The following is a 19,653-nucleotide window of genomic DNA, read 5'->3' as shown; positions in this document are numbered from 1 at the left end:
CTTTGAGCTGTCAGACCAAATTCCCCAAGTCATTTGTTTAAAAGAGATCTCCTGCACTGAAGTGTCTGAGTGGGTCTGGAAGTTTTCCTTATGGCTCAATCTCAGGCCCTCACAGAGAGCTTAGCCTTATTTAAAAGTCAGAAGAAACAAGATTAATTTCCTTCAAGCAGTCTGAACTTTGAAGGAGAGGCATTTAAGCAAGTGAAAAATGAAATAACAGTGAGAAAAAAACCCCTGTAAAATGAAAGCAGTGATAAATAAATAACAGGAAAGTGTACACCCCACTTTGAATTTTATAGGCTACACCCAGCCATGAATTATTGATCAAAACCATCCATTTGCTGCAATGGGGAGTACTAGTGAAATATTAATGACAGTGCATGAGCTAATCTTAGGTTTTACTTGGTGGGAAAGCGACAAGAAGAAGTTGGAGAAGCCTGGCCACTGTTAACCCCCAGATCTGGCTACTGCAGTAGGAGAAGGGTGCACACCCCTGGCTCTCCCAGGAAAGCATGCAAATCATACATCTCCAGCAGAGAATGGCAGTGACTCCCCTAGCTGAAAAGCCTGTTACCAGACAGATATGGGTCTAGAAGTGTCATTCACAGAGGCAGTTGCAACAGTACTGGCTATCCTGTTTCTGGAGTATTTTTGAACTCCCAAAAAACCAGAGTCTTGGTTACACCCTGACTGAGCCCAGAATTTGTTTCCTAGTTGTCCCGTATTTCTTTCAGGAAATACTTCATCTTTGGGATGGAAGGAAAAGTATCAAAACATGACTTTGGTGGGTCAGCTGGGCAGAGGCTTACAGGAGTAAAAAGCATGGAGAAATGGATGGGAAAAAACCCTTTTCTTTTTAGTTATATGTCACTTATCATCACAAAACTGGGAGGAAACAAAGTACTGATTTTTGAGAATATGGATCTGGCAGGAGCTGCTTCATGATTAACCAACTTTCTCATACACTTTCAGCCTCAGTCTCACTCGGATTTTGGTGAATGATCAGTAGGTGGCTTTGACACGGTAGAAAAACAGGCTTCCCCAGGCCCCTCCCCGGCTGCTACATGGGCACAGGGCTCCGCAGCACGCCCAGGGGCAAAGATAGAGCTGTTCTGCTGAGAGCCCAGGCACTGCCCGTCCACTGACAGAATTTCAAGTACTTGTATTCTGCCGCAAACCACGGCAGGAAAAAAAAAGCTATTATAAATGAAACTGCTCTCCTGAAAAACAGCTTTTTGCCAAGAAAAGAATAATTCAATTTCCTTTGGATACAGATGAAAATTTGCACACAAATACCTGTAGGACTGAACAAAATGTTGTGTGCACATAGGCTCACTTGCATATGTGCCTTTTTAAATACTCCATCATTGTGTTTTGATTTTATATGTTTTTAAACGTTGGAAATTTTAGTAGGCTGTCTGCTCTGCTTTTAGCTGTTTTCTTTTATTTTTCCACTCAGATTTTTTCAAATCAGTATCCTTATATCTCTTCCTCTTTGTTTGGCATGCTTCCCTTTATTGTCTCATTTTCCCTTTGCACATTTTCTTTTTTTTCTTCCTTCTCCATCTACCTCTTGTAATTTCCTCACTCCCTTACTCCTACCTTAGCAGTTTCTGCTTGCTTGCTCTCAAGCATTGAAGCCAGTGCTCTTCATAATATATCTACAGATATTCAGCTCAAAATCCCCACTTCTGTTTTGCAGCCTCTCTTGTGCATTTTCCAAGCCTGGAGACCAATGGGCCAAAATTTCGCACAGAAACTGCTGCTCAGAAACCCGTACAAGCAGTTATTAGTTCCCTGTCAGGAGGGGAAGTTTGCATCCCCCAGGAGGAACTTGCTGAGTTTCTACAGCACATCTGAAAAAAAATATTTCCCCCCACACTGCCACAGTGGGGGGGTGGTGGTTTCCAGCCTTGCCATGGTTGTGTTTGCAGAGCCAGTCCTGCGTCTGGAACTGCTTCAGGGGGACCCGTCACCTTCCTGCAAGTGAAGGATGAAAGTCAGCACTAGGTTGTCTGTGCCCTGTGGTGGTTGTCAGCCTTTTGCTCAGAAGGAACATGTCCTGCATCAGCTGAAGCTGCAGGAAAACAAAAAACAAATTGCCTGGGTTTTCTTTGGTGTAGACATTACTATGGAGATCAAACACAGGAGGTATCTCTCTACAGCTACCTGAAAGGAGGTTGTAGCCAGATTAGGGTCAATCTCTTCTCCCAAGTAACAATTGGAAATGATCTCAGGTTGTGCCAGGGGAGGTTTAGATTGGATGTTAGGCAAAATTTCTACCACCAAAGGGTTGTCAAGCACTGGAACAGGCTGCTTAGGGAAGTGTTTGAGACACCATCCCAGGAGGTATTTAAAATGTGTAGATGTGGTGCTTTGTGACGTGGTTTAGTGGTGAACTTGACAGTGTTTGTTTTACTGTTGGACTTAATCTGAGTCTTTTCCAACCTAAAGGGTTCTGTGATTCTATGATCTGAGTCAGGCTTTTCTCAAACAAATCCAAGAAATTCTTTCTTCTGAGGCAGAGCTTGCATTTGGGATTAATCTCTTCCATGACACATATAAACTAATAAATATGAGACGAGAAAGCTTGGGAAGGGGGAGACATTTCTGCCCCTCTCTGCTGTTAGGAATCACAAACATGGATTACAGCTGACCCCACAAAAACCCAGTTATCCTTCCTTCATGTTTTCAGTATCATCAGTGCTTATCTCAAGTAAGCAAAACCAGGCTTTTCCTTGCCTTTTGTTTTCTTTTTTTTCATCTTCCTGGTCAAACACCTTCCTCTCCTACTGGCTGGCATTGATAGTTCTTAAAAGCTCAGCTGAGATAAGGCTAGAAGATATGTCAATACACCCTACAAAGGCAACTGAAGGGTATTCACCCAAAGGTATGTTACTATTCTTGAAGTCTCTGTAAAGCAGTATCTGGGCTTTGACAGTAACAGTGCCAAGACACACATGAGCAAAAGTTTGAGGCAGCCTGAACAAGTTTTAGCAAACAATGTATTTAGCAGCTGGCTAAAATATAGCCAGGAAGACCCTTGATATTGGAATAGCAGTTAAGTTAGAAAATCCCATGGAAGTCATGTGCTGTAAAAGAAAAAAAACAGAGTTTAATTTTGCTCTCTGCTAAAAGTGAAAGATTTTTGAGGGAGCACAGAGGGATGGAAGATCCACCACTTGAAAGCAAGTACTGACAGTGAAGTGTCAGATGCTTATCAGGGGGCATGAGTTTGCTCACACAGATGCTGCTTGTGTTGCTACCTGTGGGTATCATGCAGGAGCTGCCTGCACTGCTAGGGAACAGGCAGAGCACATCCACAGACAAGTAGAGGAGTTTCTTGTTCCTGCATCCTCACTTCTCTGCTCCATTTTCTGTGCTGCTGTAGTCAATGCACACTGAAAGCTAATGAGGCAAAGTCAGCAGGTGTGTTTTCAAATGTCAGAGGACCCAATAGAGCCCCTAAATGACTGTTCTTGAAAAGGAGAACTCTGTAGATCTCCACAGGCAAGAGTACCTACACATCCACCCGGGGGCTGCCAGTCCCATTCTGCTGGGCATGTTCCCACTGAAGCGCCTGGCAAGCACTGCCATGGACAATATGTACAGACTGGCTATGGAGTCCATCCCAAAACTTGGGACCAGGTACACTAAGCTGTGCTGCTGCTCAAGGATGAAAATGGCCTCAGTTACCGTGAAGTGCTGGCCAGAAACCATCCTCTCTGGCACATCAAGTTTGCATAGAAGAATGTGTAAAGTAGCCAAGAATTTTTTTTCCCAGAATGCTCCTGGATGTTCAGCTTTTTTCCCTTCACATCTTTGTGTCTTCTTTTTTCCTAAGTCTGGCTTCTACAAAAGTTTCTGGACCCTCCAGGCACTGTGGTTCCAGGAATTGAAGAAAGACAGAGGAGAAGAAAGTAAGTTTCCCCAAAGGTCTTGCACTCTGACAGATGACAGAGAGAGAAGTAAGAGAAACCAGACATAAGAGACAGACAGAAAGATGGTTTGCTCTACCCCATAATTCAGAAAGTTGCAAAGGTGGGGGAGAAGAAAGGAGCATCCTCAGGTTTTTTTTTCAATCCTCTTTGCTAGCCAGGGCTGAAGTTCAGGCACATAGGAGAAGTGAAATGAGACTGAAATAAAAGATTAGCACAAATCATCAAATAGCTCAAGGGAAAGAGGGTTCAGTGTCTGAGTGGCAGGAGCAGTCTGCCTGCTGCTTAAACTTGCTTTTGCTCATTTAATGCTCCTTCAGGCATTTCTATGTCTTTTCCCACACAGTGAGTTATGGGCTTCACATGAGCAGCAATGAGTGTCTGACATGACAGTAACTGTAAATCCTTTTCTAAGTATTACTGTGGAAAGTATCTAAGTTTCAGGTTTGACTACATATGTTCTTCAGCTCTTCACAGCACTATATATTACATGACTGAGTAGTGTGTAATGAAATACCCATTTTAGCCGTCAGAAACACTGGGCAGACAAACTATAGAAGAGCCAGGCAAAGATCTCACACTGAACAAAATCCCACCAATTGGCCTGGTTCCCCTCCCTCCTATGCACGTGAGCTGCTCCTGCAACTGCATCAGGAGGAGGAAGAAAAACTGTGGGGTGGCTCTGATGGCCTGCAACAATCCCCTACAAACCAGTCTTCTCCTGGTTCCTTTCTCAGAGAAGTAAGATCCACCATGCTCCTGTGCAGCACACAAATACTGCAATGCGCTCTCAACTGCACCATGCAGAATCTGGCTTGAAAATCATATTTAAACAAGGGTTCACAACTGCCTTTGTAGTAGATTTAGTTCATCCTGTTTACATTTCCACAGTAGTTTCAGCTGTATGTTGTAATCTCTGTTTCCTCCGTTGCTGAAGAGCTCTTAACTTTCATTTTAAAAGTAAGTCCACTTCCCTTTCTGTGAGATTTCAGCACTGTGGACTTTCTCTGCTTAAAGCCCAGGGACAACTTTGACAAGTGCATTTCTGGCCACGGCACATGAGGACAGCTGGCATATAAACCAGGATGCTATTGTTACTCTATGCCTAAGGGTTTGTTCCAGCAATGAGTGCAAGAGATGTTGATTTATGAATAAGAAAGAAATTACTGTATATTTCCTAAGATCCCATGCACTAGCTGCTCTGCATCCCCCTCACAAAACTTTGTGGCCTCCCTTCCTTCCCGGCACACATTGCATTCTCAAACCACAACTTTTACTGAAGGACATATTTTCAGCAGGTCTTCCTACCTGCCCCTGAAAAATGTCAGAATTTAAGCAAAGGCTGTATTATTTGGCATGCATCAAAAGAACTGTTGATGGAGGTGATGTTCCCTCTCTACTCTGCTGTTATGAGACCCATCTTGGAGTGCTACATCCAGCTTTGGAGCTGGGACCCCAATATAAGGAGGACATGAACCAGCAGGAACAAATCCGGAGGAGGGTAATGAAGATGATCAGAGGGCTGAAGTACCTCTCCTACTAAGACAGACTGAGAGAGTTGGAGTTGTTCAGCCTGGAGAAGAGAAGGCTCCAGGGAGACCTTCTAACAGCCTTCCAGCATCTAAAGGGGCCTACAAGAGAGCCAAAAAATTTTCATAAGGGTATGCTTTAAGCTGAAAGATGGCACGTTTAGATTAGATATTAGGAAGAAAGTAATTACTGTGAGGGTGGTCAGGCACTGCAACAGGTTGCCCAGAGAAGTTGTGGATGCCCCACTCCTGGAAGCGTTCAAGAGCAGTTTGAATGGCGCTTTGAGCAACCCAGTCTAGTGGAAGGTGGCCCTGTCTATGGCAGGGGGGTTGGAACTAGATGATCTTTAAATGTCCCTTCCAACCCAAACCGTTCCGTGATTCTGTCCATAATTTCTGTGACAACACCATTGCATGGATTCTGTGCACCTGGGCCAACACAAGAGTGCCCTCAAATCCCACAGCAAGAAAGTCTCTGAGAGGAAGGATAAGAGGATAAATACATGACAGATACATGGTGGTCACAGCCTAAGGGGATACCTCTCTTGCAGCTACTAGGATTTTTGGTTACCATTGGTTGCATAAACCCATTTAACTCTGTGCATGGAGACAATGAAGGCAGAGTACTGCAGAAATTCTGTGATTCTGAGAAATAATTGAGTCTATTTAAAGAAGTCTAGCACAACAAAGCTGCTGCTGACTAATGTATTCTACTTCTCTTTTTTTTAAAAAAAAAACCAAAAAGGACATATATATAACATATTTGTCTGAAAGAGCTCTCCCACAGTCTCAAATAGTGATCTAATCATTGGATGGTTGTTCCTCTTCTGACCTTCTCCTTGTCTATGTCAGACATGTAATTCTGAAAGTAGATGTTGATGAAGACTGGATGTTGGGATGCAAATAAGAACTGCAAGTTGGGCATTTACTGCTTTGCAGCAGGGGCTGCCAATAGTGGTTATGTGAAAACCAGTGTAAAGCACCAGTCCTTATCTAAGGGCTGCTTTTGAATATGCTCGAAAAATTGTTTTCTTACCTATGTGTGTAGCATTCCCACAAAATTACTTGGGCTCACTGGTATATCACAGCATTAAGACTGCATTGCCTTTCTAACAGAATGAATGCCCAAAATGAAAAGAAGGAAGGGCAAGGGTGTTATTTGTTTTTAAAAAATTTATTAATACTAACAAATATTTTGATTCCTCCTGATACTAGAAACCGGATGTGAAAAAGTGCTAGTTAACCTGTTACTTACAGGAGATTGGAGGTGGATCTAAAGGATCTCTGGTAAGGACATTTTCCCTCTCTGATTGACTACAAATCTCTTTCTCATTTTCTGGGAAGTATCTCTCCTTTGGTATCTCTTTTATGACCTAGCAATCTCTTTTTGAGGCAAACAGACAATACAAGAACTGTGTTTGCAATATAGGAATAAAGAAACTGATTACTGCCCCATTGTGTTAAATATTTACAATTGCCAAGAAGCAAAATGTGCAAAATAATATTTTCTCTTGGAGGACTTTTTTTATTTATTTGGCCCAAATGCCCTGTGCATACTGACAACACGTCCAATACTACCCCAAACCCAACAGCTTTTGCAAACATCAGGCTTCCTACTGACACGCATATTTGAAGACAACTTCTCTTTAAAGATTTTATGGTTGATGACATTCTGAGATGCACTCTTCATGAGCATGGGAGACCTTCAGTGGCTGACAACCACACCTCATCAGGAAGGGAGTAGCATGGTGTTTCTTTTTCTTCCCCGTTGTCCCCTGGCATCATCTATCCAAGCGATACTATGTTATTACTGCACCACTTCATAGGCAGCAGATGCCCCCAGACTTATCAATTGATGGCACCTTAGGTATCCCCCATCAGGCAAAGGGGAACCTGTTCCCTCAGTCAGAAATGATTTCTTTACAGGGGCAACCCCATCAGCCACCTTGACAAGACATTTGGCTTTGGGTACCTGGTGAGTGGAATGCTTTCCTCTGATTCTTGGCGTTTTAAGCAAGAGGAGCTTATCCAAGCTAGGAGTTATTCTGCCTAGCCTTACAACAGAGCAGTTAGTAAAGGCCCCTCCTGATGAGCTGGGTCCAAGAAAAGAGCTGTTAGGAGAAACTAAGGGGTTTTTTTAAGAATGCTAAACTATTTCATTTTAATTCACAGGCAAAAATAAATGCACTGATACTGCTCATTGTGTGTCCCTGCTCATGCTTCCTGTGTTAATCACAGTTCTGACTAACTTTGCTCATTAAAGCCAAGCTGATCAAGTCACTAACATGCAAATGACCTCACTGTGCCAGAAAATGTAATTCAAGCTATTTCTGCTTATTTTGTGTTCCTCTGCTGTTTTTTCTCACTCCAAGCAGAACCAGGTGAAATCTGAGATTCTAGAATGTCTGGATTTCTTAAACTGCATAATCTGAAATCTAAGTTTTACTTTGAAAACTCTGACCTGGATACACAGGTGAAAACACTGAAGAGGGAAATCATGACGCTCACATGTACATAAAGGCAGCAAACGTATGGGGAGAGCAAGAAGGAAAAATAACTTCCTTACCAAATGTCAGGGAAGCAAGAATTGTATAGGAAATAACAGGGCAAAAGTGCTAGAAAAGTTTGCTGACAGTTGGTACAGATGCTTTTGAATTTAAAAGTAGGGTAAAAGATGTATAGTTAGAGATTTTGATTTATGGCATAAATTATTTATTTTCTTGTAAGTGCAAAGAAGCATTTGTCTGTAAGATACACTGGAATCTCACCTCTGGAGTTCTTCCCATAAGAAAAAGAAAAATTACATTAGCAACTTCCTAAAGTTAATAATTCAGGAACTTTTCTGTATAAAAATCAGAGAATGTTCTCATGTTTCTTCAATTAATCATGAAACAAAGAAGTTGCTTCTAAAGATACTATTTTTAGGTATGTTTTTAGTGATTCCATTTGAAACTTCTGCTTCAGAGCAGACACTGGGGTTTGTTTCCTTGTTAATTAACATGATGACCATATAAAACTATTAAAAAAAAAAAAGACAGTAACTGGCTTTTTTTCGGATTTTTTCCCATTCAATTCCTCTCTTACTCAGTACACTGGCTCTCTTTTACCAGTACACACAAGACAATGAAACTTTTTTTGCTTTATTTTTCTGCCCTGAGAGGGATAGGCAATTCAATCCCAATGTGGCAACAAGGATTTCTAAAAAGTTAACAAAACTGCTTTCATTTCAATATTAGGCAACAAAACAGCGTGGTGACAAGACCTATAATGAGGAAAAAAAATCCACTATGATAAGAAATATGGCTATTTCTGTCTAGAGGAACAAAAACATTTTGTAAAGTCCCCAGTTCTCTGAAACAAACATTTTTTTACTGCTGCAATTACAGTGCTTTATCTTTGGGGAAATCAGTTCCAGAACTATGCTGACCTCTTTTTCCAGAAGCTTTTGGACTTTCTGATTTAAGTGTGATGTAAATGGCACGTGCTGCCGCACTGTTGTCCCAAATACACTTTGACACTACAGTTTTAACCATGCTTTTCCATCTTGTGTTATGCAGTTTAAATAGACTGTGTATATGTTGGTTGGATGGGAACTCTGGAGTTCACCTACCCAAATCTCATATTCAGTGGATTACATTAAAATTCAATGCTATGAGGAAGTAAACTTTCCTGATGTAAAAGCATGCTTACTTAGCTCATCCGTATGAGTGTTCCCAGCTAAAACAGTCCACTTTCTGCAGGACAAGGGCTTGCAAGAGCAAAATGAAATGCGTTGACATTCTTCTGAGATTTTCTTTAATGAACAAAGCCTGCAAAACAACTTTGGTGGCTTCCTGAAACAGTAGTAGTCAAGGGCATACATTCACAATTTATTAAAGGTCTACTAGCACTAAAATATCACAACAGGAAAGGAAGAGTAAATTTGAAGGTTCAGTAATGAAAACTAACAAAATTACACAAATTTTAACCTAGGGAAGTATGCTAAGTATTTATTCAGAGTAAAATCCTAGGAAAAAGAAGTATAAGGATGATCACAATATAAACAGATGAAATACGACTAGAGTAGATTAAAAAACAAATCAAGCTTATTCAAAATGCAGATTAAGTGGGTTGCTTTCTTCCCATAAGGAATAAAAGGACTAGTGGTCTTCCTGTGAGAAGGAAATGAGAGCACTGAAAATACTAAGGTTCTGGTCACTAGGTAAAGGAGAAAGGAAATGAGGAAGCCTACAGACTGCAGACATTTACATGGGGAATATTCCCCTCCCTAACACTGAACATCCAACTCAGACTTTTAAGCCTGCAGGTAGTGGGACCAACTTCAGGACTCTTGAGAGATGTCTGAGTCAGGTGCTCTGCTCACAGGCAGCACAGGGAGAGTCTGAAAAAAGCAAAATACTGAGAGAAAAGAAGTAGATGTTTTCTTTGCAGAGTCCATGATCAATTTAGAAATCTATCCCTCAAGTCCAACTTATAATACTACTACCAATTTGTGAATCTTCCAGTTGTGTGCTCCCTATGTTGACAATACTAAAGATCAGTAGGAGGACTAGCAGCATTTCTTCTTCATGAAATTCATTCCATTTGGTATCCCATACTGTTACAAGTGGTACTTATTTCATCCATTACTCAAAACTGAAACGTAGATTCTCTAATAACAAGGAAGAGACTATAATTTCTGATGAATTATTTTATTTTCCTGAGAAAAACCTGCAGGTTATCTGTAAAATATGTAAATACATACATAAATAAATAAGTTTGGTAATTTAGTAGTAGTACAGGCTACATATGTGCATGCAAAGAGCAAAAGACATTTGGCTCTGATTTTCTCCCTTTGATCTCCCAGCGTGTGTTCCCACAAAACCCTGTCCACTGTTCCTCACTGCTCCTTTCTCTGATTTTGAATGGATGATCAGAGGGCATGAGTTTTCTGAGGGCTTATTCTTTAGCAAGGGCTACCTGAAGTGTGAGTTGCACATGGGAAAATTCAGGAATTGCAGGTCTGTCCTAGAGATGATGATGGGTTGTGAGGGAGAAAGCATTAGTGGTGTGAAAGCAGTGCATGATGTGGTAGTGTGGTAAAGGAAGTCTCATCTGAGTTTCATCTTATTTTCTAACTCAGGAATAACATGTATAGCATACTCCATTGTTGGACTGCCACTATTGCTGACCTCCTCACTCACAATTAGTGCATCTTAACCATTGTTAAAGGAATAGAACTGATAATTTTGGAAGCAGCTAATGGAAGCATCATCCCACCAGTAACCCAAAACAGATCTCTGATGGAGATCAGTGGCAGACACTTCTGGGGACGTGGGCCACAGACTCTCCCATGTGTCTTGTCACACTATCCAGCTGCCCTCACGGCCCCTGCCATCACAGTGGGAAGGGTCTGGAAGAGAAAATGGAAAATGGCTCCTTTCCCACCAGGTAAAACTCACACAAACCCTTTGAGTGAGTTTTAAGCACAGCTCTTGTAATTGTCTTTTATGCTGAAACAAAAAAAGACAGGCCTTGATCTTGCAAACACAAAGGCCACCTTATTCCTCTCACCTGAAAAAAAAGAAAAAAACCAATCCCACTGCAGCTTGCAAAAGTTTTGCCAGAAATACCTAAAAGAGGAAAATTTCATCCTCCTTGTAAAATACAGAATGGAAAACTTCCTCAGGAGAGGAAGCCTGAGTCACACTCTTGTATTTGATGAGTAGAATTTTCAGTCTGGGATCCACATACTCCCTTAGCTCTGGCCCATACAGACACTCAGACACAGCTGCAGAGCCAGGAGTCAGCACTGCAGGAAAGGCTTCCCCTTTTGTCCCTGACAGTGGGTACCAGGCAGGACTTGGCCGAGCTCGAGCCCAAACCCAAAACTGACTGAGCCCAAGCCCAGACCTGGCCAAGCCCAAGCTCAAGGACCATTATATGCTGTACCTGGGCTGACCCAATGTCCCACCTACCAAATGCTTGGCTTCCTGCATGTTGGTGAAACTAATAAACCTGCTCGAGTCACTGCTCTGGTGAAGGAAAATTTAAAATTAGGCAAGGGTTTGTTGGATTATCCCTACTGCCGGTCATAACATTCTACATATATCTCCAAGGGAATTCTGCAACCCAGTATTTCGCTGCCAATGGCAGGAACACATACAAAACATTTCAGCAGGGAGATTCTGGTATCCTATGGGTATCCTCCTAGCCTTCCTCAGGGTGTCATCTTCACTGCATATGCCTACATATGACCAAGGGACTCGGGAGTGTGTCTGGGCTCCCGGGTTTGGATGTTCACCCTGGCTGTACCCTAACTCCAAACACAAAGGTAAGCATGAACACCCCCATTCCACCTCCCACAGAAAGACATGCTAGGACAGGCAGTAAGCTGTCCTGCCAGCCCTGAGCACCAAACAGTGAGGGGCTGCACCACGGTGCAGACAAAACCATTACAAAGATGGTGACACCAGTGGTCCTGCCCTAAAGAACTCACAACCTAATGGGGGAGAGCTGCAGTTCCACGTGGCAAACATGTAATGTGTATTTGTTTGCTGTGACATTTTGCTTTGAATCTCACACTGCTGAGCACAAAAGCCAATGATAAAATAAATCACTCGAACACAGTACTGATTCTTGAATGATGGTTACGTAAAAAAAAAAAGTAAATGCTTCGGTGTGTTACATAAATAATTCCCCTCTGGCATCTATTATGCATGTTGCGACCATATCTTTAATTTCATTTACGCAGCTTTTTTTGAGGAAAGACATCCAAATTTTTGCCTCAGCCTATTCCACTCACACAGTGAAGTACATGCAAAGGAAGAGGAGAAGCAGAGAAAAGAGAGGGAAATTGATTGCTGCCAGCCTGGTAGGGAAACATTAACCTTGCAGGCAGGAGACAAACAGCAGAGTCATCTGCAACATGCAAACCAGCTTCTTCATTTCCATAGTGAGGCAAAGGAAATACCCTTCAGAAATTTGCAAAACTATTACAGTTATAAAGAAGTTGTCTTTAGTGGGATCCTGTGTACAAAAACTAATTTAAAAATAAATACTAAGACTAAATGTATCAGCTAAGCAGTTTCTGACAGAGAAAACTGTTCTGGGTGGTTAGTGTTCATATAACACAGATGCAGACTACTCATCAGTCCCTAAATGCAACCTGAAGAGAACACTTCCAGCTATCAGAGATGCTAAAACTGCCTCCAGTATCCCGCCCTCTCCAATCCCTATCCTATATTTCTAAGTCATGCTCAAAAGACTTTGTATCCATACAAGATTTCTATCACACTTGATCAAACGGGGCTTGTTCGAATCAGGACTGCGGTGTCGGGCCTATTTCCCGAAGTAATTATATTTCCGAGGTTAATTTGAAGATGTTTGGCGCAGCTCGACCCCTTTTGCACGAAGAAGCATCAGCTTTACAACTACTATCCCATCCAGTACAGCCAGCGGCACGGCTGCGGCAGGGCAGAGCTTGAAACCAGGAGCAGGGAGCACCGCGTCCACCCCCTCCGATCCTGTTCGCTTCCCGAGCACGGCTCCGCACCCGAGTTCTCAGTCACGCACCGCACCCTGCGCCCCGTGCCATCCCCGGCTGGATCTCCGCCGGCACTCCTGCACCGCTCCCCGCAGCGGAAAGAGTCACCGCCGGGATTCCCACACTGCTCCCCCCGGTCCCGCACCGCGAAAGGTCACTGCCGGCACTCCGGCACGGCTCCCCTCGGTCCCGCAGGGAGAAGGCTCGCTGCCGGGATTCCCGCATCGCTCCCCCCTGTCCCGCAGCGGAGACAGTCACCGCTCGCCTGGCGTCCGCTCTCCCTGGGCCCTCCCTGGCGGGCGGCGGGGGATCCGTTTAATTGTGGCTTCAATTTTAATCTTTTTTTTTCCGTAAGCACAGAGTGGAAAATAATAATAACAACAATAACGATAATAATAACAACAATAACAGTAATAATGATGATGATGATGATGATGATAAATCCACCATCATCATTTCCTCCACCTATCAATGACAATTACAGAGAATAGTTACCAGCGAGGAGCGGCGCAGCAACAGGCGATGCCGGCAGCGGGGGGTGGGCGCTCTCCCGCTGCCGCAGCCCCTCCGCCCGCTCCCACCGGCGCCGCCGCCTGTGCCCCGTCCGTCCCCCGTGTGGGCACGCCCCAGGACACGCCCCTCCACCGGGAGTCTTGTGGTACGCTGGACAGTCACCGTATTGCTCAATGAAATACATATTTTAAGGGTACCTCTGTAACGAGTTCTGCTTTAAGCCGAAACACAGAAGAGATGCTTCTTCCCCAGCAGCGTTAACGTGGTTTTGATACTGTGCAGCAGAAAGTTCCTGATATTTGGCCATGGTTAGAGTAGAATACAACTTTATCCAGGTTCCTTTGGATTCACATCTGAAGTCTCTCTTTGCCACTGTCCCTCTTCATGATATGTTTGTTGTGAATCGGTTCCCACTCCCAGTCTCCCAACTTCAGACCCTGACTTTGGTCTTCTTGCACAGCAAGGAGAATTGGCAGGGTTCATCACAGACGCATCTTTCCTTTGCTCCTGCATCCTTCACCAGGCTGAATTTCCTCACTACTAGTTTTCTTCTTCCCTTCTGCAGCACTGATAAGTCTTGCTGGCTGAACTGTCTGGAGCCTTGAACTAGATTACACCTACAGTAGTGATTACAGCCATATTTTTGTGGCCACAGCCTTTATACTTCTGTGTTCTGCATTCATTTTTATTTTTTTCTAGAAACTCACCAAATATAATGGTCAATTTTATCTCATGAGAAAATTGTGTTCCCTCTCCCTTTGACTTGCTTTTATCCTCCTTTCTGTCTCCTGTAGCTTGTACAACTCTACTTTTCTTCACTTCCAGAAGCACTAGGGTTTCTTTTCTGTGTGGCATTTGCTCCACTCCCCCCACTGAGACTCCTGCTTTTCTTTTTATCAGTCCTGCTCATCTCCATAACTTCAGGTCTCCTCTTATGCTTTCACCGCCTTCCCTGTCTGTGAGTCAATCGAACATGCTGTGTATACTCACTATGAGGAATTCTTTCACTCCACTTCCACCCTAGGCCTTCATTTCTTTCCAATCTGTTCTTCTGCCAGGAATTTTGCAGGCACTGCTCCTCAAGGCACTGATAATTTCTTCTTAACCAAGTCTGTGAACATTTCTCTACATCTTTGATCTGTCAGCCAGTTTCAATAGAGGTTACCTGTAAATGAGAGAAAACAAGAAGACTTACCTTTAAATGTGTGCCCTAATCAGGTGTGTACTCTATGTCTTGTTTTTAATCGGTGTTGGAAGGAGGCCCAGAGGTTGTCCAGAAGGGTTGTGGTGTCTCCACCTTTGGGTACAGCTCTGAGCCATCTGCTCAGACCTCATAGTCAACCCTGCTGTGAACAAGAGGTTGGACTAGACACATCCTGGGGTATCTTCCAAGCATGCAATGATCCATGAGGCAGGTGCCAGAACCCTTATCTTGAAGAGTAAAAGACTGGAATGCTAAGATGCAGTGTATCACCAGGGAAGTACAAACATGGTTTATAGAGCATTTTGTTCCTGTTCTTCAAACTCAGTTTCCTTGGCTTTTTAAGAAACCTTGCATTGGAGGAGGGAGGATAGTTATTGTTGTTGTTATTGGGTTGTTTCATGTTTGGTTGGGTTTTTTTTAATATTATATATATATAATATACAAAATATATAATATATAATATATTTTGTATATATTTTATTATATTATATAATATATACATATTATATATATTATATATGTTATATATAATTCCTCCTATACCTCCAGTTTATTGCAAGGTTACTGTCCCCAGCCTCTGGTTAACATCGTGTCATGGTATCTCATCTTGTTGCAATATTTGTCCATTTATTCAAGCTCAGCATGGTTATAGTTGAACTCCAGGCTTCCTTTTCAATCTTCCCCTGTTTCTCCCATTCTCCAACCACTTGTTTAATTGCCGTTCAAGTCCACTAGGTAAGTTTCAAATCTGAATTCATTTCTGCTTATAGGCTTCAGGACTGTCTTAGTTTTTTTCATCACAGTTTTATGTAATGCTACACTTCATTTAAATTAATCTTTCCCACAAGAAAAATTGCACCAAACTCTCAACTTTATCTACTTTCAAATTAAATTACTGAAAAAAAATTTTCCTGGAGATGTCCTTACTTCTAGCTGTGTGTGACAGTTTTCTTAACTTTGTAAATCTTTCTGTGAGCCATTAGCTTCCTGATGGCACTTTCAGTTTCTCTTCAGTCACTTTCATCAGTGCTTTCCCTTTTCTGTTTTCTTTCTGATTTCCGGTTCTTTAGGACTGTGTCTTTATACTGTGTGATGTCTTATATATATTTAGCCCTACAAGGAAAAAATATATGACCAACAAACTCTGCAATTTAGGATGCAGACAATCTTGAAAACTACTGTGAATCGGAGTTTTGCTAAAATTGGCTACTATTCAGAGGATTTCTGAAACCAAATCAGGGAGTCTTTGATTAAAATCAGTGCCATTGTATGCATTCATAAACTAATAGAAAACTAGAAAGAAGTATAAATTTGCTACTTGCAGACTCAGCCTTTTACAAGGGTTAACAGTTGCTCTTATTAAATCTGTTTATCCAGCAAAAAACTGTTTCTCGGAAGCTTTCAGAGCTTTCATGGTTGACATGAGGCATTTCTGTATTTTACTGTTCCTCCTTTGACTCAGAGATTAAATACCCTAATTGCCTCACCTTTTGTGACAGAGGTCATAGAATTATAAAATCCTAGAATCTTAGAATATCCTCAGTTGGGAGGGACCCACAAGGATCATCAAAATCCAGCTCATGATGCTGCACAGGACCATCCCAAGTGCTGAAAAACATTCTTTAATGAAAGCATTTGAAGTCAATAGAATAGGCCTTTTTTGTGTTTGTGTGTGTGTCACTGATTTATTTTCTGAAACAGTAATGATAAAATAGGAAAACTGTTGAATCAGTCAGTAAGAGAACCAATGCCCTTTTTGGCCACTTCCTATGTTTTGTGACTTTAATCATCTGATTTATTTAAGCAGACATTTATAGCTCAGCACCTTAAACTAGAAATGATTATTTCTTTTGTTTTGCACTGTAAGATTTTTTCTGATTTTTGAAAAATCTTCAATCATCCATCAGGAACAAAGGGTAAGCAGGAAATGGTTGAGCAGCCAAAACCATTTCACAGACCTGCCTCCTAAGCTGCTGTCTAAGCTGTTTATACCGAGGGAGAATGTTGAGAAAGGTAAACTGCACAAAGACAGTTCCTGAAGTGCATAGGTAAAAATTCCATGTGTTCTCTTAAATTAACATAGAAGAAGATAGATTGGCAGTTAAGTTACTAGTGCAAAGCAGTGTGAATGAGACTGCAGTATGACCCACATGACCCACATCTTTTTGGGATGCTCTTCTTTTAAATAGGGGAAGAGTCTTCTGGGCAGGTCCTGGAAGCTGAGTCTTTCACCTATCAGATTTGAATACTAACTGGATAACAGAGGCATTCCCCCTAGCTCATAAAAAAATATGAGAGATAACATGGAAAACTGCTGGCATCAAGAAAAATTAAATTAGATCACGTGGAGTCAGACCACAGGGAAAGTGAGATACAACCTGGATTCAGAAAAAATGAAAAAAATTACGTTTTGGCGGATGGTCCTGCTCTTCTCAGAATATACATCCCTGTGAAAAGACAAATTTTGGCTTATATTATTTTACGCTCATCAGGGGCTTCTAATTAAAACAAAGGACTTGCCATGCAGTATGCTTCAGAAATAACCAGGCCATCTGTGTGCCTATATATGTGAATGAAAAGATCTTTCCAGTTTATATAAAGTAGCTATTGATTAAATATTTAAGGACTAACCTTTAAAAATAAATGTGCAAAACAATAACATGATCTGTAATCAAAACATTTTTAACCTAAGTAATACAAAAACAAGATGGAAACTAGGCACCACTCCTTAAAACAGATCTGTAGAAAAGGACTCTGGCATATGTACAGGTTCACTGACTTCTATCAACATCATCAAGCCCCAGAATCTGCTGCAGAAGAATAGCATACAGAAAACTTACAATGTTTTTTCTCAGATCAGCACAGTAGAACAAAGTTGCAGCATGAAAAAAAAATGCTGCCCCTTTGAACTGAGATAAAGAGACCAAATCAAGTTTTGTTTTTTAATCCATTTAGCTTCTGTAATTCTATAGAAGTATTTAAATAGCTACAACTCCTCAATATTCAAATAGTCAATAAAACAGGTAAAGAGAAAGAAAATAAATTAAAATAATTTTTATTATGTTTGAGAGAAATGGCAATTTGAATTTTCATTTTGTTAGAATACTGTCATACTATATTTCTTATCATCACTATGTAATATTAAATTAGAAAGAATAACAATAATATATTAAAAGTAATACCTTTATAACAGTATGAAAAATAGTAAAGAAAATTCAGTTAGAGAAGTAAGGTTGAAAAGTCAGATAATACAATTATTGTTCCTTTGATACTATTAAGCCCATCTGAATATTAGTTTAAAAGGCTGGTAAAATCTGCTTCTTTACAATACAGTTCCAGTCTGGTGCTGCCTAAACAGATGTAAATATTTCTGGCTCACTACCAGAGCTGTGTTTCAATGATTTAAACAATTTTAAAAATTATAGATAGACCCTGTATCCTGAAACAAAGTTCTGTTGTGATGGCTCTTGTTGCAGTAGTACTTATTAGTGATGAATGCTATTTATAGATTGCATATTTGTACAGTAAACATGACAAAAATCTAAGAGCTCACTGTAAAGTTTGTTTAAGTATCATTTTCTCCAAATGTAACTATCAGACCTGAAAGATATTTATACAGCAGCATGCCCATTGATCAGTGAGCAACACTTCATCAATGGTAATTCCGTCATTTTGGTGGATGCAATTGTTTTGTGCTTCGTGAAGTGTGAGACTGAAATCTAAGAGCAGAAGCCCTGGGCTAGAAAAAAAAAAAATAATGTCATGTGGTTTAAGTGTCTTTTCCTCACAGGGGAGTGTAGAAAGTGAAGATGTAACAAAATGAAGTTGATTGAAAAGGTAGCTGAAATGTCAGGGGGGTGGATTGTGCCCAGCTGAAGGTTGAAAGCTGTCAGTCACTGTGATGGGTCAAGAAAACCAAGGAGGTAAGCCAATAGCCCCAGCTTTCTTTGAGAACTGAGTTGTAGCAGAGAGTTATAAAGAGTGACTTCTCCCTCAGAAGGACCCTGGAAACGAATCTCCCTAGCAAAAGCTACAGAGCACAAACCTTGTGGAATTAAACAGGTTGAATGAAGGATAATTCACTAAGTATTTCTTTGTTGATAAAAATGTTCGGAACTAACTGACTACTGGCTGCAGTACTGTTCTGGGGACCAGCTAAGGAATCAATGGTCCTCCAGAATGAGGTCTTTGGAGATAGCCCTGATAGAAATATCCAAAATCCAATTTTAATGTGAGGTGTATGAAATGAACCTTTGATACATTTAGTTTCCATGGCACAGTTTTGATAGGAAGGGTATCTTCTGTGAGAAGCTGCCAGAAGCCTCTCCTATGTCCAACAGAGTCAATGCCACCTGGCTCCAGGATGGACCTGCCGATGGCCAAAGCTGAGCCCATCAGCAGCAGTGGTAGCACCTGTGGGATAGGAGATTTAAGAAGGGAAAAAATGTTATTGCACAGAAGCAGTCTCAGCCAGAGATGAAATGACTGAGAATACCTGAGAGAAACAGCCCTGCAGACACGAAGGTCACTGAAGAAGGAATAGGAGGAGGTGATTCAGGTGCTGGAACACAGATTCCCCTACAGCCTGTGGTGAAGACCATGGTGAGGCAGCTGTGCTCCTGCAGCCTATGGGAAGTTCATGTCAGAGGTGTGTTTAGAGAACTCCCATGGGAGAGACCCACGCTGGAGCAGGGGAAGAGTGCAAAGATACCCAAGGAGGAAGGAGTATCAGAGATGATGTGACAACTGACCACAATCCCCATTCCCCATCCTCCTCCGCAACTGCGGGAGATGACATAGAGAAATCAGGAGTCAAGTTAAGCCCACAAAGGTAGGTGTGAGGGGAAGATGTTTTAAGATTTTGTTTTATTTCTCATTACTCTACTCTGATTCAATTGGTAATAAATTCGGGTAATTTCCCCGGGTCGAATCTGTTTTCCCCAT

Source organism: Chiroxiphia lanceolata, chromosome 2 (genome assembly GCF_009829145.1).
Source record: "Chiroxiphia lanceolata isolate bChiLan1 chromosome 2, bChiLan1.pri, whole genome shotgun sequence".
NCBI lineage: Eukaryota > Metazoa > Chordata > Aves > Passeriformes > Pipridae > Chiroxiphia > Chiroxiphia lanceolata.
This window is presented reverse-complemented; position numbering follows the sequence as displayed.